Raw genomic sequence first — 25,342 nt, 5'->3', positions numbered from 1 at the left:
ATTTTATTCCAAGGGACTCGATGTCCACTTGCGAAACATTAAATATCTCGAACTTTTATTAAAATGATTTTCAAAGATCGTATTCCCTCAACTACATTTTACTTGAACAACGAATATTATTTCGATTATTAATTTAATATAGGAGAAGTATTTTCCAACGATTATTCATTTCAAACTCGACCAATTATTAAAGGTTACTTTAAATTTCTTAAACATAAATTAGTTGAGGAATATTATTTCAAATATTCTTTTAAAGTATAATTATTCGAGGTTTAATTATTTAACGATTAATATTTAATTATTAATTTAATGATTTATTATGATTTAAAAATCATAAAACCTGATTTAGAATAATTTCTGATTTTCGGAAAATCATTCGAATAATTTTAGATCGTCGGAGAATATTATCTCGACCTATTTTTTTAAATATTTTGAATATAGTTTCAAAGGAAACTCCCCCTTATTTAAATATCTGTTGACAACGGTCAACTCACATCCTTAGTACTTCCTCTGAAAATTTCGGAAGTACGTATACATATATATATATATATATATATATATATATATGCGCTAATAAGAAAAGCTGTTTCTATCAACAAGCAAAACGCTTGGGGGAACTTCGATGTGGTTCGAGTTCTCAAGATATGATAGAATTCTGTTAAAGGACAAGAGAGGGGTAGACTCTAGTACTATGTGTGCTAGATGGACTACCAAAGGTATCGCAGGCGAAGGTACTCTGTGTACTCAGGAACTTGTGATGTATGTGTATACCCAAAAATGGGACACGTAGCCCGAACGTGGCAGGAGTGATAATCGGGATACGAAGGTGTCATCCTTCTACTAGTAGAAAAGGTTACTATTTCCTTAGTACGACTGATCATCACATGCAGTGGCTCCAACGAATGTCCTATTCTTCCAATTGGAATTGTGATGCAATACCGTAACCCAAACCTAGGTGATGTGTTTACCATTAAGGTATTCGCATGATAATAATCCATTAAAGAATTGTTTTCATAAGAAGGTGTGTATCACCAAGGAAAACTATTTCTGAATAAAACATAATTATCATATATGATGTTTTACTTGAGTTTATTATACAGTCATTTCATACTGTACATTATTATGCTGGTCATTATAGCTCACTCTTGCTTTCTTTTAAATGACACAACACAACAGATAACCAGTATGCCGGTGTGGGACTTAGTCGCTTGCAGTCATAGGGCGAATCTCTGGCAGCTTTGCCCCAGGTGGGCCAGAGTATCAGATAGGTATAAGATATCAGTCGTAATTATTGTAACTTCATGTAGAGGGTATGAATGATTTTTTGAGATCCTGTAAAGTACAATTGAGTTTTAATAACAGATGATACTTGTTGTACGTCATTTCTAAGGCTATAACTTGTGAGTGTGTGAGTTTGGGGGTCTGTGATATGGTATTATTGGATTATTGAGTTAATGCAGGTTACACATGATTGAAGGATTGTGTGATGACCCAGATTCCTGACCCCGGATTTGTGCTCGTTACAAACTTCTCGGAGTTCTATCCAACTGAACATAACCATCTCGAATGAATGCGCCTATCTTACTTATTTGTTGGTACTATATCCAATAGTCCAACAGGAACTCGATATGAGCTCAAACATCCTCACATATATATACACACCCCTACACACTCTCGTTCCTAGTTTACTATAACCTCAGCTCTGATACCAACCTGTAATGCCCCCAAATCCGGGGTCAGAGGATTTGGTCGTCACTACGAAACCTCAATCCAAATCAACCAGTTAAATCGAAATGCAAATGCCAGCGGAAGATATTTATCATTTATGACCCCAAACTACACCCAAGATCTTTTCAGGTTACAGTTCTAGAAACAAGAATTCCAAATTCCAATTTTCACTTTCTTTTAAAAATTCTTTTCAACAATTCCAATTCAATACTAACCCGCTAGTATAACTTCAAAAAGAAGTATACTAGGCCCAACCATAAAATAACATAATTATAATATAATATATTACAAACAACTTTACATAATAGAACTTACACTAGTTCGCAAACCCTGGACCAACCACTTTGCAAGATCTTCTTCTTTGCTTCTTCGAATTACGCGGCTAAATAGCGCAAGCTAATCCTCACTGGAGGTTAAATTTAAAAACAGGCAAGTATGAGCGGAAGAAATGCTCAGCAAGTTCATTATAGCATATATAAGGTTGTGTTGATATAACACCGACATCTGCAATAGCGCAGATCATTTTAAAATCATAATTGCTGAAACAGAAAATTTATTAAAGAATCGGATAATTGTTTCTCACTATATTCAAAACTCATTTTGATATTTTGAGCGAAATGCTTCAGCAATACTTTGAATCTTGACGAGATTAACACTCGTAAAACCGTGTTTACGGAAATATCGTAAACAACACTAACAAGAAACAATGATTATGGATTGAATCATAAACTTTATTCAAAACCGAACTTTTGATAATACTCATTTTGATGTCATATCAAATTAGATATCAATATGAACTTTGATGCTCACAACATCCCATACTGAAGTCAACATCAATCATCTATACTAATACCATCTTTGATATTTAACAACAAAGTAAATATCAGCATAAATCAGAAACTGAATCGAAACCACATTTCACCTTTTATCCAAAACAGAAAGAGTCGATAAATCATTTATTCTATGAATATAAAAAATGATATGATAATTTAGATTGAGATCATTCTCCGACGAACGTACTATCACATACTGATCAACCCGTGTGATAGCACAAGGTCATGATTCGTAGAAACATGTCCCCAAAACACGAGTACTCAAACAAAAAGGCAATATACCTGCCTGTGGCAAAAATTGTGTCATAATATTCCATATGACACTTAGAAATAGCCCTCTGCTGGACCGTCCGTCCTGGTCACTTACGCAATTATGATCCAATCTTAAAACCTTTTATTGAAAAGGGGTCATAATAATCGACACCCGAAATAATTTTATTTCCCCCATTCATTTGGGCAGGAATATTCGCAACCAAATCACTTTTCTTAAAATCCAAAACATTTGTAAATCCAGTAAGTTGATAAGTAAAATCACTTAGCTATTCTGAACATAGAATAGCAGAAGAATACTTGCATAAACAGAATCATTTAATTCAGTGATATATAAAACATTTATCTATTCTGAACTGAGAATAGGGAAAACAATACTTGCATAAGAAGAATTAAATTAAATATCTCTTAAACAATAAGTGATTACCAGGCGGCAGAAACGAAGAACAGGGGCGGCGGACCAAGAACAGGTCGCCGGAAAATACCCCGGTCAGCCACCATTCTCGAGCAACCGAGCTCGATTTGCACAGGGTTTCGAGTCGAAATTGATCCACGCGAACCCAGAAACACGAAGATAACTACGTAAATAACAGTCCATCAAGACATCATTATCCCGATCGAAGTAAATAATCGAACCGGTGAAGAATTCCGGCGAACGTCGATTTTCCAGAAAACAACACCAAACTTAACACGTATTAACTCAAAAAAACGCTGCAATTCATACGAATATAGTGATATCATCAAAACAACCAACCATAACATAAATAATCCAGAAAATCAATTTTTTAAATAAGAAAACCTATGAACTCGACTATAACCTTCCGGTAATCAAACACTGCATATTTATACTCTAATCAATTGTAAACAAGTAAAACAAAGCTCTTGGTACCATCGAGATAATCCAGAAATCACTCAATAAGAAACCCCTAATTCGGGGTATAAACCCTAAAATTCGAATTTACAAATTACTAATCATTTACACGATTTGATGGTTGAAATAGGTAGAACTGATCAAGGGCTTCACAACGGTTACAAATACTTGTGATTTGGAATTCAATATCACCTTCAAAATTGATTTTGATTTTCAGAACTCTTCAAGAACACCAAGAACAGCTTTTCAGAAAATTTTCAGAAAATTAAACTTCAATTACTATGTGTTATTGAACTCTATTTTTGAAGTATAATATATGAAATTGACCAGAAAAACATGTTCTACAACATGGAATCATCAAAACAATCAGATAATCAGGTCTGCAAAAATTCATATTTTATTCACTAAATAATTCGAATTAAAATAATTAAATAAGAAAATCACCTTGATTTCTGCATAAAAATGGTTGATTGATTCAGAAAGTACTTTTTGAGAGCTTCGATTTGATATATAGCACGCCTGAATCAGAGTTCGATAATGCCTTCGTTTGTGCGTTTGATTTTCAAGAACATAATGTTTTTAGGATTTTCTTTGTATTTTATCAATTTTAACTGACTGATTGTGATTAAACGAATAAAATGAAATAAGAAAAGGGCTATATATATTTATGGAATATTGGATCGTGTTGGACCATTTTGGATCGATAAATTAGTTGCTTAGTCGCTAAGTAACTGCAAAACGATCCAAAAGTAGATTACTTAGCCGCTAAGTAACTATAAAAATGATACAATTTAATACCAGATTTGGATAATTATCAAAACCGGGATCCTTACAAAATACTTTATATGAAAATAATGTAATAATATCCGTCTTTCGATATTACGGATTTTATTGATTTACCGAAATAATTATCGTATCGAAAATTATACGTCGGCACGCGTACGGGTCAAACAGTAACCCGGATCGAAAAAGTTAAAACATGGAAAATGTCTGGAATTACCAGATTCAGTTAGGAAGGAGTTTTTGGAAGAGTTTCGGGTTGTAAAAACGTAAAAACGGATGAAGTTGGACGATTCCTGGCTTTATAAAATAGTTTTTGTAATTATTCAGAAAATAATTAATAAATCCATAAATCATTATAAAATCATATAACAGTGCAAAAATTTCCAGAAAAATATCACAATTATCTATACTTTATTCTGGACATATAAAAATTAAAATTCTCTAAGAATATCACATATAAACATCCAAAACATCAACTCCAATTACCAGATAATTCACTAAAATTCACATAACAATCACATAGACAATTTCAAATAATAATAATAATAATATTCGAAAATATGGGATATTACACCTGCTACCCTTCTGGAAAATACTTTATTTTGCTTCTGTTTTTGCTGATTTCTTCGCTCATCACCCCTAGACTGATTCCATGCACTTCCTTAAGCTTTATTTGATAAAAAAACCACCTATCTAAGCAAGTTATACCCTGAAATACAAAAACACTAGAAAACGTGTCAAATACACAAAATACTTGAGTTCAAGACACCAATTCAAGCCGTTATGAGACACTCTAAGTGGTATAAAATGTCACTTATCAGCCATCCATTTTAAGGGTAGCTTATGTTTAAATAAGTTTTGGTAGCACATTCCCGCATATTTTAATGCCTTAGAGAACTAGAAGTTATAGGATATTTTAAGTCATGTTGACTACTAGATTGATATGCAAAATAGATTGGCTAATTGTAAATATTAGATGCCTTGTAATCTTGCATAAGTGAAATAGAGTTAACTGCTATGGAGATGCTCTCAACGGATGTTCCACAAGATTTCAACGGATGATCGAACAGAGTTTCAACCGATGATCAAATTCAAAAAGCAGTTGATAGTCACTTGACAGTCACATGGGTTTATTGTATGCAAATGGAATGTGGCAGCCTATTAACAGGTTTTAGAGAACAAAAAAGCATTTTCACTTCCATGCTTACTTGAAGAAATACAAAGATGATGGATGGAGAAATAGAGCAGAATGTAATTACACTAAGACACTTTTGTCTTATTAGTTTGTCTTTTTATCATGTAAGTTGGTGATATATAAATCAAGAGTAGCAAGTTGAAAATCAAGCAAGAATTGAGAAATAGATAAAGTTGTATCTGTTAAAAATTACTATGTTCTAAGTGTATCATACTTATAAGTAGTTGTGTGCATTCTTGCATCACAGAGTTCTCATCAATATATATCTCTGGTGTGTAAGTTCAATCCACCAGAAAGTTTTTAATCTTTGTGTTTAATTACTTTGTGTTTGAATACATCTATATTTTCATTTCGCACTCTTGCATATTCAAACACTGATATATTTGATGTATATAAGATTCATAATTTGAAAAAGAAACTAGAATTACATTCAACCCCCTTTCTGTAATTCTATTGTTAGATTTTTTAGGAATAACAAATGGTATTAGAGCAAGCTCTTGACACACTAAGAGTTTAAAGATAAAAAAAAACTAACAACATGAGTAGGAAGGAAGCTGGAGTCAAGGTTCATAACATAAGTAGGAAGGATGTTAGAGTGAAGATTCATTTTTTGGATAAAGACAATTATCACCACTGGAAGGTGAAAATGCATATGCATCTCCTCTCTCAAGATGAAAGTTATGCTGATTGCATTGAGAACGACCCTCATGTTCCTAGAAGAGCTGCAACAGCTGTTGAAGGAGCTATTGGGAATGAGCAGACAATCCCAAAACCAAGGTCAGAGTGGACAAATGAAGATATTGAGCAAGTGCACAAAGACAAGAAGGCTATGAACATTTTGTTCAATGATCTTGACAGTGATATGTTTGACAATGTTATCAACTATAAAACTGCTAAAGATATTTTGGATACAATTCAAATCATATGTGATGGAACTGAACAAGTGAGGGAAAACAAGATGCAACTTCTAATCCAACAGTATGAGCACTTTCATTGTGAAGACAATGAACCCTTGAGTGACATTTTTAGTAGATTTTAAAAACTACTAAATGCATTGAAGCTGCAAGGAAGAGTCTATTAGACAAAAGATTCAAACCTGAAATTTTCGATATCCCTACCAAAGGAATGGAAGCCTATGATTGTCTCTCTTAGAAATTCACAAGATCACAAGAACTTTACTTTGGAGAGACTGTATGGCATTCTAAAAACTTATAAAACTTGAGTTGGAATAAGATGAGCAGATTGAGATAAGAAAGAAGAATGGAGGATCTATAGCACTGGTAGCTGAACAAGAGAGAGTGAAAGAGATGAAGGTTGAAGCTGTGGAATCTGCACAAAACTCTAGGGTTTGTGAAGGAAAAGGAAAAGGGCTAGTGGCTGAGCATGAAGATCATCTAAGTCAGGATGAAATGGAAGACATAGATGAACATCTAGCTTTTCTATCCATAAGGTTTTCCAAGCTCAAATTCAAAAAGAATTTTGGAGCAGCCAAGCCAAATAGAAACATGGTGGATAAATCTAAATTCAAATATTTCAAATATGGCTTAAGTGGTCATTTTGCAAATGAATGCAGAAAGCCTGATTCTGAGAAAAAGAAGTTTGAGACTATGGATTACAAAAAGAAATACTTTGAACTGCTCAAACAAAAGGAAAGGAATTTCTTGACTCAAAAAATGACTGGGCAGCTGATGGAGCAGATAAAGATGATGAACCAAGCTATGTCACCCTAGCTCTAATGGCCAAATCAGATGAAACATAAGTCAGTTCTTTAAGAAATCTAGGTAATCACTACTAATCTAGCACACCTTTCTAAAGATGAGTTTAATGATGCTATAAATGACATGTCCACAGAATTATATCATATGTGTGTTACACTTAAATCACTCACAAAAGAAAACACAAAAATTAATGAAAATAATATATTTTATGTGAGAGGAATACAATGTTGGAAACTCAATTTGTTGAGTTTGAAAAACTAAAGTTAAAGTATAGAATTGCTAAAGAGGAACTGACTGAATCCTTAAAGAAAGAGGAGATTCTGAGAAAGCAGCTTGAACGAGAAAAATAGGTAATCAAGGCTTGGAAGTCATCAAGAGATGTACACTATCAAATTACCAAGGTTCAAGGAATAGAGTCATTCTGTGAAGAAGACTGGAAAAAGAGTAAGGAGAAACTGGATCCTGTGTTAATGGAAGGATTATTAACGGATATGGATTCAGCGGATGATGAAAATTATCCGTCGAAAGACACAAGGAATTATCCGTCAAAAGAGAAGGAACCTCATCCGTCGATTGAAAAGAAACCTATTAGCAAATCCAAGCTAGCTAAACTCAATAAGAAATATGGACCAGTTTCCAAAAAACTTTGTTACAGGAGAATCTATTCAAATCATGGAGAACAAGAAAATCAATGTGAGACATCTGCCAATGAAGCAACTGAATGACAGATTGGAAAAAATTGAGGTCAAGACAGACTCTAAAAGAAAAAACAATAGAAATGGGAAAGTAGAAATCAACAAACATAACAACTACACACCTGATAAATATGCACCTAGAAAAATTTGTGTTAAGTGTGGTAGTGTTAATAATTTGTCTATTAATTGCAAATCCTCTATACCTACACCCATTTTTGCACCTCCCTCATTTTCCAACATGCCCACAATGCCTATGAATATTATGCCTACACAAAATTTGAATGTACAATTTTCTAATATACCATTTGTACAAAGTCCTTATTATGATGCATTTAACATGCCACAAATGCCATTTAACATGTCTTACTAGAATAACATGTTTGCACAACCTATGCCATATCATGTCAATCAAAATGTGCATGATAATTATATGGTTAATTATGGGATTCATAGTCAAATCCCTAGGACCAAGGCTGATCCTCAATAACCTAAGTCTGATGTTGGAAAGCCTAAGAAACCTAAAAAGAAGGCTAACAAGGCAGGAACCCAGAAAACTTTGGTACCAAAATCAAATTGATTTGATTTTGATGTGTGCAGGGAAATAGAAAGATTCTATGGTATCTGGATAGTGGATGCTCAAGGAATATGACTGGAGACTCTACCATGCTCACTGATTTCAAGGAGAGAGCTGGCCCAAGTGTTAATTTTGGAGATGAAAGCAAATGATATACTGTGGGATATGGCTTGATTTCTAAATACAATGTCATTATTGAAGAAGTTGCCTTAGTGGATGGAGTCAAACATAATCTTTTGAGTATCAGCCAGCTATGTGATAAAGGCAACTCGGTAACATTCAATTCAGAAGCCTGTGTTGTGACAAACAAAAAACACAACAAAGTGGTTCTCACTAGAGTTAGAAAAGGAAATGTGTATCTGGCTGACTTCAACTCATCAAATGCAGAATCTGTTACTTGCCTTTTCAGCAAAGCTAGTCAAGATGAAAGTTGGATATGGCACAAGAAGCTGTCTTATTTGAACTTCAAGACTATGAATAAATTAGTCAGGAAAGACCTTGTCAGAGGCATTCTTCAAGTTGAGTTCTCAAAAGATGGACTATGTGATGCTTGTCAGAAAGGAAAGAAAATCAAGGCATCATTCAAAAGGAAGCTTGAATCAACAATTGAAGAACCTTTACAATTATTGCACATGGATTTGTTTGGACCAGTCAATATGTTGTCAATCTCAAAGAAAAGATATTGCTTAGTGATTGTACATGATTTTTCAAAGTTCTCCTGGACTTATTTTCTCAAATCTAAAGATGGAGCTAGTGAAATCATTATCAATCATATAAGATAAGTCAACAATCATCATGATCTCAAAGTTAGTAGAAAAAGGAGTGACAATGGATCTGAGTTCAAGAATTCTGCAATGAGGTTGTTTTGTGAAGAGAATGGGATCATGTATGAGTTTTTAGCAGCAAGGACTCCACAACAAAATGGAGTGGTGGAAAGAAAGAACAGATCTTTTATTGAAGCTGCAAGGACAATGCTAGAAGAATCAAAGTTACAAACATACTTTTGGGCAAAAGATATAAATACTGCATTCTACACTCAGAATATTTGTTTAGTCAATCAAGCAAAATGCATGACTCCCTATCAATTGTTCAAGAATAGGAAGCCAACACTAAACTTTCTTCACATCTTTAGCTGCAAATGCTATATTCTAAGGAATCAAACTAAGCAGCATGGAAAGTTTGATGCCAAAGCAGATGAAGGTATTTTTTGGGTATGCAGTTGGAAAAGCATACATGTACTACAATCTCAGAACAAACATTGTTATGGAATTTGTACATGTTATGTTTGATGATAAAAAGATTAAAGGACAGCAAGATGAAGGTTTTCATGAAAGCCTCAAATTTGATATGTTGAGATTAACTGTGATAATAGTGATGATGAGAGTGATCAAGAAATTATTCTTAAGAATAATGCAGAAAAATCGGCAATAAATGAAGCACAAAATTCTACATCTGTCGAAAGATAAGGTGCATCATCCGTTGAAAGACAAACTGCATCATCCGTTAAAAGGCAAAGATCAACATCTGTTGAGCCATCAATAGGAGCTGAAAGTCAATATAGATCACACATAAAAAATAACCCCAACTTCAGATCAAAGATCCACAAACTCAAGGGGAGTTTCTCTTAATCAAAACTCAATCACACATCAAGATAACTATGAGGCCTCTTAATCTAGAGCTAATCTACCACAATAAAGGAAATGGACTAGAGGTCACCAATTTGAACTGATTATTGGTGATGCATCTTCAAGAGTGCAAACAAGGTAAGTAACTCCAGAAGAATGTCTTTACAGCAACTTCCTACCACATGAAGAGCCAAAGAATGTGAAAGAAGCTTGGAAAGAATCCTAAAGGAAAGAAGCCTATTGACACCATGACACCAAATGGGTACTCAGAAACAAGATGAATGAAAATGGCATAGTAGTTAGGAATAGAGCTAGATTGGTTGCCAAGGGCTATTGTCAACAAAAAAGAATAGATTTTGATGAGACTTTTGCTCCCGTTGTAAGACTTGAGCCATCAGAAACTTTATATCCTATGCATCTCATGCCAATTTCAAAGTCTATCAAATGGATGTCAAAAGTGCATTTCTGAATGGAGATTTGGAGGAGGAAGTCTACGTCAGTCAGCCTTCTGGTTTTGAAGACCCCAACTTTCCAGAATATGTCTACTATCTTTTGAAAGCACTTTATGGCTTGAAGCAAGCACCAAGAGCCTGGTATGACACATTGCCAAAGTTTCTCTTAGAAAATCATTTCACAAGAGTTATTGTTGATAAAACTCTTTTCTTTAGAAATATTAATTGGCTTTAGCATACTTGTTCAGATTTATGTAGATGATATTATATTTGGCTCTACAGATGAAAAAATTTACAAAAAAGTTGCCAAATTAATGCAATGTAAATATGAAATGAGCATGATGGGAGAACTAACTTACTTTCTTGGTTTACAAGTTAAGAAAGTTAGTGATGGAATATTCACAAGTCAAAACAATTATATTTATGATCTTTTAAAGAAGTTTGACTTTGATGGATTGCACATCTGCAAAAACTCCCATGGCCACTGCCACTAAACTAGAATTGAACACTACTGAAAAGTCTGTGGACATTTCAAGTTATAGAGGCATGGTTGGCTCACTTTTGTATTTAACAGCCATTAGGCCAGATATAATGTTTTCTACTTAAATTTGTGCTAGATTTCAAGCTGATCCTAGATAATCTCATTTAGTAGCTATTAAGAGAATTTTTAGATATCTCAAAAGAACATCAAACTTGGCATTTGGTATCCTAGAGATTCTGGTTTTGATCTAATTGGTTATTCAGATGCAGATTATGTAGGTTGTAAAATAGACAGAAAAAGTACAACAGGAACCTGTCAATTTCTAGGAAACAAGCTAGTATCCTGGTTCAGTAAGAAAGAAAACTCAGACGATGAGTATATTGTTGCTGGTAGCTGTTGTGCACAGATCTTATGGATGAAAAATCAACTATTGGATTATGGTCTACATGTGGATAAGATTCCAATATTCTATGACAACACCGGTGCCATTGCAATTACTGAAAATCCAGTGCAGCATTCAAGAACCAAGCACATAGACATCAAGTACCACTTCATTCGAGAACATGTCATGAAAGGTACTGTGGAACTACATTTTGTTCCTAGTGAAAAGCAACTTGCAGACATCTTTACCAAGCCACTTGATGAGTCAACCTTCACTAGGTTGGTAAGTGAGTTAGGCATGCTTAATTATTCCTAAATTCTTTTGATTTCTAAGCAATTTAAAATACAGCCAGAAAGATAATTGATTTTTACTTAGGGATGAAATTTTGGCTAAGTCAAAATTTACATCTCAACGGATGTTCATTATCCGTTGAAAATGAATATCCGTTGAATATAAATATCTGTTGAAAATCAAATATTTTTTCTGGGTACCTTATATCTCGACGAATATATGTTTAATCTACATCCGTTGAATTGCTTTCATCATAGTCGTTAATTCTATTCCTTATCCGTTGAATTTACTTACAGTCTGTAAGTATATCTCGATGGATAATTTCTAGAATTTCAACATTTTATTTATTTTTAAACGACTATTTTGGGCAAATTTCATTGGGCACTTTATTTTACTTTTCAATTCTTAATTGTTTATTTCTGAGAAAGTATAAAAGCCCCCTCTCATTTTCTATTTTACTTTTATCTTTCACAAAGAAATTTATACTCTCTTCGTCTCCAAAACCAAAACCCATTTTCTCTGTAACTGTTTTCATTCACAACAATGGCACTTGTAGTCAAGATTATGTCTCAATCTGGATTTGTCTATGAAAAGAACAACTTTGTAGCACTAGTGAACAAAGATATTGTTGCTTCCAGGGACTATCACAAGATGATGGACTTCATTCGAGGTTGCAAATTTAGCTATGCAATGCTGAAATCACCAGTAATTTACTGTAAAGTTGTGGAGGAAATCTGGACTACAACCAGTAATAATTACTGTATAAATTGTGATAAAATACAAGCATGCTTACACTTGCCTGAAAACAACACAAATGTTCCACACATTGACACAGAGGTGGGCACCATGCTTGTTTCTATGGGTTATTCTTTTAACCCCTCCAAGTTAGGTGAGGTTAGGAGAATGGGCCTTAAAAAGGAATGGAGCTTTCTCTGTGATTCTTTTATCAAGGCATTTTCAGGTAAAATTAGTAATTTTGATGCTATTACATACTCATTGGTTAACATGCTTTATATGATACTTAGTGATAAGTACTATAACTTTAGTGAGTCTGTTATGCATGAACTAGGGTACAAATTAGGAGATATTAAGAAGAGAAATAAGAACATATATTATGCTAGATTTTCTATGATGATAGCTAATCATGTCTCTAAGGACCTCTCAATTGAGAACCCAACAAACAAGCTTGATTGTTGGGTCTAAGAAAATAGAGGTCCAAGAAAAGAGAGTCATTGCTGATCTTAACAGGGAAAATCACCACAATGAGGTTCCCCTCATCTATTTGGCAATCATGAAGGAACCTCAGGTAAGCGAGGTAAAAACTTCTGTCTCTACTACTTCCCAACCACCAGTTTCTTTACAAACTTCTGTGGCAATGACATCTGTGACAATGACCAAATAGATGCCTACCCAAGTCACAAAATCAAAAATTTCAAAGTCCAAGTCTAAGAAACCCCACTCTAGTTTCTCCCAAAAGGAACTAGTTTCAAAAACTACCAAAACACAAGATGGGAGTGTGAAGGTGAGTAAGGTTGGTGAGGGACAGGGTGAACATCAAAGAAACCCTAAGGATAAGGATAGAGAGGTTTATGTGACCCAACCTAGCCACACTGCAGTTTCCCAACAAACTGCAATGCTTAATAAGGAAATAAGCTCATTTCTAGTTGCATCCTCCCAAAAGGATGTGACTAACGAAACAAGCTCTCACCCAAGAGCACAAGCCAAAAGAGGAAGGGACACAGACCAACCTCAAAATTATATTAGAAAAAAGAAATCTAAATCATTGAGGATTTACAGGGTGCACACACAGTGTAACCTGCAGTCAAAGACTCAGTTAATGCATCATCTCAAATTCAGATTGATGTGGCTCCTATAAATGTGGAGTCACAGCCAAAATCAATCACAATTGAAACACCTCACACACAAAGTTCTCCCACAAACTCACTGGATGTGGACATGATACACACATCATTTCCTGATTCTCCATTATTGAAACTCATGTAGGAGCCAAAATCTAAAGCAAGTGAGCATCATATGTTAGATGATTTGTTGGCTCACTTGCCATTTCATTCTGACACTACTAAGAAATATGTGAATAATATCAAATCAAACACCACAGATTCTACAGTAGTTTCAACTCCAAAATATATCATTACTACCTCTTCGACGGATATTTCTCATCCATTGACCAGTGATTGTCCGTCGATGGATGTTCCTAACCGCAATCATCTGTTGACATTCACAACTACTATTTCAACGGATGTTTCTCATCCGTTGAAAGTCTCTAAACCACTTGAAATCTCAACAAATGTTACAAGTGTAGATGACTTAGTGGTTGTTCAATCACTTATAGGATTGAGGGAAGGGAGTGATTTGAGTGAGAGGATGAGTTGTTCTTAGAAAAAAGGAGAGGAAAAGAGTGACTAATTGCATGATATTTCTTCCAGCATGGCAAAAGTGAGTGAGATGAGTCCCACCTTCGATAGTGAAGGTGAGGGTGTGGGGGTGGGAAGCCAAGGGGAGCCCTTGATGCAAGAAAATAGAGATATCGAGAGAAAAGCCGGTACAGAAGAATGGGAAGAGCCCATTGCTAGTGAGTTAAGGGATGTCAATGATGCAGAAAAGGAGGCACTAATTTAGCAAGAATATCAAGTTTTTTTGGATTATGTCTCTTTTGATGCTGTGGAATTTACTCATCTTGTTCAAGCATATCAAATTCTAGCTGAACAGGGCAATGAGGTTGCAGAAAGGACTCTCAATTTGGTGCATACAATAGATTCTATGTTAAGGGCCAAGGATGCAATCAACTCAATGCCTTCTATAGTCAGTGATGAGTCTGATTATCATTCTGGAGCTTCTGGTGATTCTTTTGGGCATGATTTTCTTGGAGAGGGTGTTGTAGAGGTAAGCAGGGACATAGGGGGAGTTACATACACTAGTTCATCATTAGAAATTCCCTCATGGATATTCTCAAAAGAATGCAACTTCCATCATCTCCAAACCACTCTATTCAAGCTAATCCATAACACCCAATCTTCCATGCAAGCCACCAATAATGCCAGCACCAAGAGTCTTCTAAAAGCCCATCTGGAGTCTCTAAAATTGCACAAGGTCTAAGCTCACAAACAAAGTCAAGATGTGGATGAGCTCAAGCTTGATATTGGAGAAGTTAAATTGGATCTTATTAACAGAATGAATGCTAAGACTCCTGACTCCATAATGCAAGAGATTGTCCAGAAATTGAGAAAAGAAGCTGAGTTGAATAAAAAAATTGAGGCATAGGTTTCCAGACTTGTAAAAGTGGAAAAATCAATTTCCAGAATTCTTGAAAATCAGGAAACTCAAACAAGTTTACTTCAACAATTGGTGGCTGAACAAACTTCCAACCCTGCTCTACTTGTTGTTAACAAAAAGGGGGAGAAGAACGTACTTGTTCAAGTGAGTGAGGGGGAGAAAGATGTGCATATTCAAGTTAGCAAAGTAATTGTTCTGGCCTTTACTTTCTCAAAAGCACTAGTGATTGACAGTATTGACTTAATCAATATAGCAGCAGCTGAGCTCAAGCTGAAAGAACAATGGAATCAAATTGATGAGAAGATTGAAAAGATATTTGGTCCAATTATGGAACAAGACAAATCTGTGAAGCACTTCACACAATTGAGACAAATATCAATCAGTGAAATGAGCTTAGGGAATTTGGAGAAAGGTCAAACTTCATCTAGAAGACATCTAAAGGCCAATGTGATTTTGAAGCCCAAGAAACACTCATAAAAAAGTCAAGAAAAAATCCAATGGACCTCGTCTATACAACCCCTAAACTTGATGAAGAGAAGCTGCTTGGTAGATCCATTGCATATCAAAAAGATCCAAGAGATTCAGTTTTGAATAAAGGAATAGCAAAAATCTACAGGCATGGAAAACTGATATTAGTGATAGCTGGACATCCACAGTTTGAAGAAGCCAAGAAAGAAGAAAAACTAGGGCTTAAGCATCAGAAAAGGCAGGCTACCTTAGAAGCTAAGAAACAAGCTGAGAAGCCTACTGCCACAAAAACTGAAAAGCCTATTGTCATAACTGAATCTGTGATTGAAAATAAAGAAGAACCAAAGTAGGAATTTATGAAAAGAAGAAAGCAAAGAGCTATAAGGACCAAAAGGAAGCTGTTGTTTGAAGAGGAAAAGGAAGAATCTAAGCCAACTCAATCTACTACTAAAAATCAACCAACTATGCCCACAATGGAGCAAGTTGAAATCAAGGTTCATCATGGTGTGAACTTTCATGGAGAACCAATAATTCCCAAGGATGAGCCAATAGATTGGTAAAGCCTACCTATTCTTTAGCTAAACATCCCAATACCAACCTCCTCTAAAAGAAGAAAGAATATTCCAAGAAACCCAGTCAACTCTATACCATTACAAACCAAAACTCTAGCTAAGGCCAAGCCAACAGTCAACGAAGGAGATCAACTCTACATCTGTGACATTTAGGAGTTTTCAGATATTAATCTCTACTTAGATGAACTAGATGATGTGAGAGAAATTGATGCCTACAAAAGACTTCCAAAAAGGCTAGTGTTCAAGTATAAGGGTGGAAAGGAGTTAACCTGGCCTCTTCATAGGATTCTCAATCATGGCTACTCTGTCTTAGTGAAGATTTTCTCCTCAATCAAAAAAAATTTTGGCTTCAACATTGCTGCCAAGAAGGAGATACTTGGTAAGATTGAGAGAATAAGACAAAGATAGAGAGACCCAAATGCACTCCCAAGAGTCTTAACTATTCCCTACACTGGGAATATAGTGCATTTGAGGCCATATTTGTTAATGGAGTTCACGGCCTTTAAATTCTAATTCAATGTACAATTGAAGTTGTTAGTGTTTGTGCCCTAGAGAAAACACTATTATATTTATATTATGAAACATTTGGATTATTAATTCTGATTATATGGATTATTCTTTAGTAATTTATTATATCTTTATTTTATGCGATAAGATGTTAGATTAATAAATATCCATGGAATATGATATGTAATTTTATATCTCTAAGTACGTGACTTAGAAATGAGATTATGAGAATAGTATCGATATTCCTAAAGATCCCTAGTCGAGTATTATTATTAAGGGACAATAATAATGCATTAAGACTAGTGTGAATGTTGACTGATGATCACATCTCATTGATCATAGGTATAGTGATACTAAAGTCAAAGCACAGACACATGTATTATATACATGGTGCTGGAAGACCCAATATGAGATTCTACATGTCTGTTGTGTCATAAGTAATTCTCATAGTGATAATGATGTATTGGTCCTTAGACTTGAAATCATTATATTTCTATATGAGAATTAATATACTTTGGTTGCATTAAAAGTTACCTTTGACCGGGTGATGATAAAAGTGTATATTGGGTATATTATGAATCATATGAGAAATATGAATGATCAAGAAAGGATTTAACCCTCCTATTTTAAGAGTGATATTATTGGCCTCTTGTTTGAGTTAGACTATGAAATGCATGGCCATGCTCAAATGTTGATTTGATGTTATAGTCTACTCATCGATCAAGGAAACCTGGATTAAATTATGAAGAGGATGACACATAACATGCCTCGAGTTTAATCTATAATATATGGTTAAAAGGATTATAGTACATAATACATTATACACAAAAGGTTTAATCGATCACCGATTTAATTATTATTACTTGGGTAACAATGATGTATTACTAGATGCCGCTCATTGTTTATGATTTTAAATTAGATTTAAAATTGTTGCCAACTTAATAATAACCTTAAAGGGTCGCACAAAGAATGATTGGAGGATTATTTAATTTAAATTCGGATTTAAATTAAATGTATGTAATTCGAATCATTTGTTATTAATTAAGTGTGACTTAATTAATTAAATAAATAGGAAATTCAAATTTAATATTAAATCCGAAATTCAGTTATTGGATGATTAAGTGAGACTTAATAATACAATAATTAGAATTTCGAATTTAATAATAATAATAACTCTAAAATTAATTTTAGGATTGGAGGCCCAATAGCTCTTGCCTATATAATATCTTTTTCTAATAGAATTAGGGTTACACGTTTTATTTGATAAAACATAAACCCTAGCAGCTTGAAGAGAGATAGAGAGAGTAAGAAGGCGGCCTCAAGAACGTGCTAGTACACACCCATCCTCCGGGCGATCATTCGTGTGGATACCTTCAAGGCGTAGATCGTTCCAGCGACGGGCTACGTGGTGATCATTCAAGACCTCCATCTTTCTATTAATGTAAAGCTTCTTAAGGTAAACATACTGAACTATGAATTAAATATTATTTTTCGCATGGATCCTGCGGAGGGTTTCGATTTTTTAAGAATTAAATTTTCGTTGCGTTTATGTGCTAAAAATCCTTCAGAACTCCCAGAAAATAACTAAGTTCTCCCATCATACTCATTTGATATCTTGACTGCATTAGCTTTGCAAACCTTTCACAGAGTTTTTCATTTGTAGAACCAAATATGATATCATCAACATATATCTGTACCAAAAGTAAGTCATTTCCATGGTTGAGGTAGAACAGTGTTTTATCAATTGTGCCTCTGTGAAATCCACTTTCCAGAAGGAATTGAGCTAAAGTCTCATACCATGCTCTTAGAGCTTGCTTAAGGCCATAAAGTGCTTTGTCTAATCTGTAGACATGATTTGGAAATTTTGAGTCTTCAAATCCTGGAGGTTGTTCAACATATACCTCTTCTTCCAATTCTCCATTGAGAAAAGCACTTTTTACATCCATTTGAAAGACTTTAAACTTTTTGTGAGTAGCATAAGCCAAAAAGATTCTTATGGCTTCTAATCTAGCAACTGGTGCAAATGTTTCATCATAATCAATACCCTCCTGTTGAGAGTAACCCTTAGCAACCAACCTTGCTTTGTTCCTTGTAATTATGCCATCACTGTCAATTTTATTTTTGAACACCCATTTTGTGCCAACAATGGATCTGTTCTTTGGTCTTGGCACTAGGGTCCAGACTTTATTTCTTTCAAATTCATTTAACTCTTCCTGCATTGCTTGCACCCAATCAGCATCTTAAAGAGCTTCTTCCACTTTTTTGGTTCAGTCTAAGATAGAAAAGAATGATAGAGACATTCATTTGATGTTGCAGTTCTAGTTCTAACACCTGCTTCAGGATCTCCAATTATTAAGTCAGGTGTATGTGATTTGGTCCACATCCTTGCAGATGGAAGTTGATCTCTAGAACTGGATCCTCCCACATGATCCATTCTATCTCCATCAGTATTTTCTGATGATCCCCCTGTAGTTATGCTTTCTGAAACTTCAGAATTTGAGTTGGATCCATCAGGATTAGAAGAATCAGAGTTTCCAGAATTATCAGAATTTGGCTCATCAGAACTTGATGAATCAGAACTTGAAGAGCCAGTGATAGGTTCTGATGTTTCTTGAGAGTCTTGAGTTGTGGTAGGATCTTCAGCTTGCTCCCCCTGGACAGGTGCATTTTCCTTTGGAGTTGTTACCACCGTTTCAATGACATCAGAATTGAACCCGTCAGAACTTACAGGATCAGAGTTTAAGTCATCAGAATTTTCAGAATCAGAATTTAAATCTTCATTTTCAAATCTCTGTTGATCATGATCATTGAAATCTTCAAGTCCAGAAATCTTCTTATCATCAAAAGATACATTGATAGATTTCATGACAACCCTTGTTCTTAAATTATAGACTCTGAAGTCTTTTGTGGAAAGTGGATATCCAACAAAAATTCTTTCATCAACTTTTAGATCAATTTTTGACAGCTGTTCAGGATGAGTCTTAAGAACAAAATACTTACATCCAAATACATGAAAGTATTTCAGATTTGGCTTCTTTTTCTGCACCATCTCATATGGCATTTTTCTATGCTTGTTTATGAGTGTAGCATTCTGTGTAAAATAAGCAGTCTGCACAGCATCAGCCCAAAAGTAGGTTGGTAGCTTTGCTTCATCAAGCATAGTTTGTGCAGTTTTAATGAGAGTCCTATTCTTTATTTCTATAACTCCATTTTGTTGTGGAGTTCCAGGTGCATAAAATTCCTGTTTGATTTCATGCTCTTTGCAGAACTCTTCCATGATTGAATTCTTGAACTCAGTGCCATTATCACTTCTTATAAATTTAACAGAATCTATGACCAACTTATCCAGCTGTCTAACATGATCAGTTAGAGTAGATGCAGTTTCATTCTTCTTGTGCAAGAAATACACCCAAGTGTACCTTGTGAACTCATCCACTATAACCATAGCATATTTCTTCTTCGTAATAGACATGACATTGACTGGACCAAATAAATCAACATACAGTAGGTGATAAGGCTCAAGAATTGGGGATTCAGTTTTGCTCTTGAAAGAAGATTTTCTTTGTTTTGCCTTTTGACATGAATCACAAAGGTCATCAGGAGCAAATACTGATTTTGGCAGTCCTCTCACAAGATCTTTCTTTACAAGCTCATTTATGTTGTATTGAAATTTAAATGAGAGAGTCTTTTGTGCCAATTCCAGCTTTCTTCAATTGATGCTCTACTCAACAGACAGATTGCAGAACCATCAGAACTTGTTGAAAGACTAGCTTCATAAATGTTACCATGCCTGTAACCTTTCAGAACCACTTTGCCTGTAGAATTTCTTACAACTTCACAGTGTTCTTCAAAGAAATTCACATGATAACCTCTGTCACAGATTTGACTCGCACTTAGCAGATTGTGTTTAAGTCCTGAGACAAGAGCTACTGATTCAATGATGATATTCCCAAGATTGATATTGCCATATCCTTGAATTTTTACCATGTTGCCATCTCCATAAGAAACTCCTGGGCTAGCTTTCTCCATAAAGTCTGATAGCAGGGCTTTATTTCCAGTCATATGTCCTGAACATCCACTGTCCAACACTAGGATGTTTTTCCTGTTGCCCTGCAATCACAAAGACCACTAATGGTTAGTTTTAAGGACCCAGACTTGCTTGAATCCTTTGGACTTTTTAAGTTTGTTAGCATTTGCAGCGGATTTAACTTCAGAGTTTATGCTAACATGCTGTTTATCAGAACTTATATCAGACTTTACACTAGAAGGAATAATACTAACTTTCTTTAAAGAAGGGTTTATTTGATAATAATCATAGTACAAACTATGATATTCCTTACAAGTATAAATGGAATGCCATAAACTACCACAATGAAAATAAGGATTTTGTGGTTTAAACCTAACAGACTGACTCTTAACTCCTGATCGAGGAGGTAACGAGTTTATATCTTTATTTTTCCTGTAAAAAGAAGTAAGATGGTTAGTGTTTCCATGGTTATAACATTTCTTTCTAGGAGCATTATGAACAGGCATATAGTTATTGCTTTTATTCACACCTTCCTTTCCATTCCTATTTTTCCTAGCTTCCTTTACCTTGTTGACATTCCTAATCTCTTTCAGCTTATGCTTAAGCTGCTTCTTTATCATTAAGCCTATGTTGACTTCAGCTGGTTTATCCTGTTCTAATTTGTCAGAACTTGACTTTTCCTTAACTTCTGTCACAGACTCTTTCATCTTTTCAGAATCAGACTTTACAGTTTTTGCTAAAAACTTAACAGGATTTACCTTTGGCTTAGCAGTCTATTTAACAATAATTGGCTCAATTTGTTCAGTTCCTTTTTTCACTTTTATCATCTCCATAACCTAAGCCCTCTTTCCAGTTTCCACTACTTAATAAATTCTGAGTTGTTCTGCCAGAGTTAGTCCAAGTTCTGAGAATCTCTCTTTCCTTTTCTAAGTCAGCTTTTAGAGATTCATTCAATTTTAACACTTCATCTCTAACATATAAAGCATCATCTTTTTCTTTCTTAGTTTGCTGAAGAAAAACAAACTCCTTCTCTAAATAATCATTTCTCTTTTTATAAGCAAGATTTTCAGATGTTAATCTTTCACATGTTAAAGTCTGATCTCTATAACTAATAAACATGGTTTTAAGATATAATCTCAACTCAGTAATATCATCAGTATGAAAGGCATAAGATATTTGAGGTACCTTCAATTCAGCAGTTTCAGGTCTGCTATCAACATTTGCCATCAGGGCATAGTTCACCTCATGTTCAGAATCTGAAGTGTTTGTCCATCTTTTCTTCTTTGTGACAAGTGCCTTGCCTTTGTCACTTTTTCCTTTCTTGTAGTCAGGAGATATGTGGCCTCTTTCACCACAGTTGTAGCATTTGACATTTGAGTTGTCTCCTCTATCAGACTTTCCTCCCTTGCCTTCAGACTTTCTGAACCCTTTCTTATCAGAACTTCCACTTTTGCTGGAAAACTTCTTGCCTTTTCTGAATTTCCTTTAGGCTATCTTTGTGATACCCTTCACCATAAGAGCACACAATTTCATTATCTCTTCATCAGCATCCATCTCAGGTAAACTTTCAAATTCTAAATCATCATCATCAGAATATGATGACTCTGAATCAGACTTTATGATGAGAGCCTTTCCTTTGCCCCTTTTTGAGGTAGCCATTTTAGGAGATTCCTCATCAGCCTTAAGAGCAACTGTCCTTGACTTTCTTCCATGCCTCTTGCTCCTTTGATCCATCTCAAGTTCATAAGTCTTGGGCATACCATAAATTTCATCAAGAGTAGTCTCAGTAAGGTCATAGTTGTCTCTTATGGTAGTAGACTTCAAATCCCAATTTTCAGGACGAGCTAAAAGGAATTTTAGATTTCAATCTTCAAGATCATATTCCTTGTCCACCAGTGACAGATCATTCAAGAGTTTGACAAACCTGTCATATAAGTCACTTAAAGACTCATCAGCTTTTAAGTCAAAGTGCTCATACTCTTGAGTGAGTATAGTCCTCTTGTTCTTCTTGATTGCATCAGTTCCCTGGCATCTTGTCTCCAAAGCATCCCATATCTCCTTTGCAGTCTTGCAATGAATTACCCTGTTTGACATGGCATTATCAATGGCACTATGCAGCAAATGCCTTACCCTTGCATCTTTGGTAATAGATGAGATGTCTTCAGCTGTGTACTCACCTTTCACCTTTGGTATGGTCTTTGCTCGTTGATCAGCAACTACAACATAGAGCTTGGTAGGCTTATGTGGTCCTTCATTAATGCTGTCAAGGTATTCTGGATCTGTAGCTTCCAGAAACATAGCCATCTTCACTTTCCATATGGGATACTCATAATGTCTCAGTATGGGAACCCTAATAGTCTCATATCGACTGTGGGTTTGAGTCTTTTTAGTTTCTTCAGTTTTGGTGGGCTTGGTTGGAGTTTGTGCTTCTTCAGACATGATTGTTTGGATCTTTACTGTATGTGTGTTAACAGAAAAGTTCTGATACCAATTGTTAGGTCACACAACACTGTAGAAGAGGGTTGAATACAGTGTTTATACAATCAAATCGATTTAACACAAGTATGTAACAAAGATCAAGTATATTGAATAAACTCTGTTACAATAAGAACTGTTGTACTCTCTCAATGATGAACAAATATCACTAAGAGCTGCTAGGTTATAATGTATAATATTCTCGATAATGATAACACCTATAGCGTAAACCCTAAGTCTGTGTTTATATAGTACACAGTTACAAGATAACTTCTAATTGATATGGAATACAATTCTGTCTCCTAAAATATATTGTAGCGCCCTTCAAACTCGGGTCAGAAGTTTGGGGTCCACAACACATACAAAATATATAACTCCGTAAAAGAGATATTATTTATAATGACTCTGCTTCACAAAACCACAGATCGCAACAGGTTAAAGTATGAAAACAAGCCACAATCTTAACTTTATTACAACGTACCAATCCCAACTAATTTAACTTACAACTGAAAATAAAATCACTCTTACAACCTGACTATCTCTATACCGCATGAAGCTTCTACTAGCTTGATTCAACTCACTGGAACCTTAGCCCGTACGTTGGACTGAGGAACTTCACTATCATCCACATTCTTTTCAACTGTAAAATATATAAAAGAATCGCAAGGGTGAGCTAACTAGCTCAGCAAGTCATAATAGTGATAACTGAGGTTAAATAATGATCAAATAAGATGATTCAAAGGAATCAAGTTACTTTTTAACTAATCATTAGAATTGGATATTCATTTTAAGTTTTAAAAACCAAGGTTAGGCTGCTGATCAGTCACGCACTAACCCCGAGCAAGCACACAGCACTGCTCTAATTACTGGATCCAAGGCACACATTGGCCTAACTTGACCATTGGTATGGTTTGACCACGAATCTGGTCCACATATATAAAAACTATCCAATCCTAAAGCAGTTCAATATGATAACCGATATAATTCAATAAAACAAGTTCGTAATCAACGATGGTTAAACACTTGAATAAAAGCATAAGGAAACTTATGGATATCTCAAGGGGATTTCAGGGTATGTATAAGAAACGGTTTTTAATTTGTACCAGCATCCGGTATTAGGTCAGAAATGATATTTCAAGGTATAGTTCTTTGATGTTATAAAGAATGGTTGTAGTATAAAAGTTTCTGTATTTTCAAACAATTTTGTTTCAGTGTTTGGTGTTCGGTAGTTATACCTTTGGGGAGTAGTATCATATTGGTGTGATTTGATATCTGAGGATTAACAAAGGATGGTTTACAAAGAATAAGAATTACGGCTCAAGATCAAGAAAGAATCAGGGTTCAAGGGTAAGTAGTTTAAAACACTTGCATTATAAAACAGGAGTTATGTTTAATAATAGCAACATGTTATGAAACAGTTCGAAAATATTGGTAATATTTCTTGAAGAAAAGTTCGGAAATACTTGCCTTACAAGGCTTTACAACTATTACTGATCAACTTTGAGCCGACTCTGCTACTCAGGCTCTAACTTCCAACCACTAGATCCCATTGGATTCGTCTTTGACACTCAGGTCTTTCTGTTGAAACTCTAATGAGCTCGTCAATTGACCACTAGGTTATCTTTAGTCCATCGTCCACTTTCAGGTTCCCGACTATAACCTACAGGGTCGAAATACCCTACGTTAGACGTCTAGGTATGCTTGACATATCCTCGATACTAATTCTTACCCAACGATATTCAAATCCGACTCGTAATTATTCATATTAGAATAACACAGAAAATAATTAGGGTTCACATTCTCGAAATCAATCCAGTGCTCATTTTCAGAAAATACGTATGCTCGTCATTTTACGAAATTAGGGTTACTGTGTTTTGGTCAAAACATACAACACAACATCCAATCAGGTTCTGTATGAACATACGTATATGTATTTACTTATACTCGCCCGACGTCCCGATAATCCTTGGATACTCTCCCGTATTTCCGTAGTTCGATTTTCCCGGAAATCGGGTAGCGTCCCCTTTGTTTATCGGACTACCCGTCGAAACATCAATCGACGTCAATTCAATAACGAAAATCCAATTCATAATAACCACAA

Source organism: Apium graveolens, chromosome 8 (assembly GCF_009905375.1).
Source record: "Apium graveolens cultivar Ventura chromosome 8, ASM990537v1, whole genome shotgun sequence".
NCBI lineage: Eukaryota > Viridiplantae > Streptophyta > Magnoliopsida > Apiales > Apiaceae > Apium > Apium graveolens.
Note: the sequence above shows the minus strand (reverse complement) of the source record.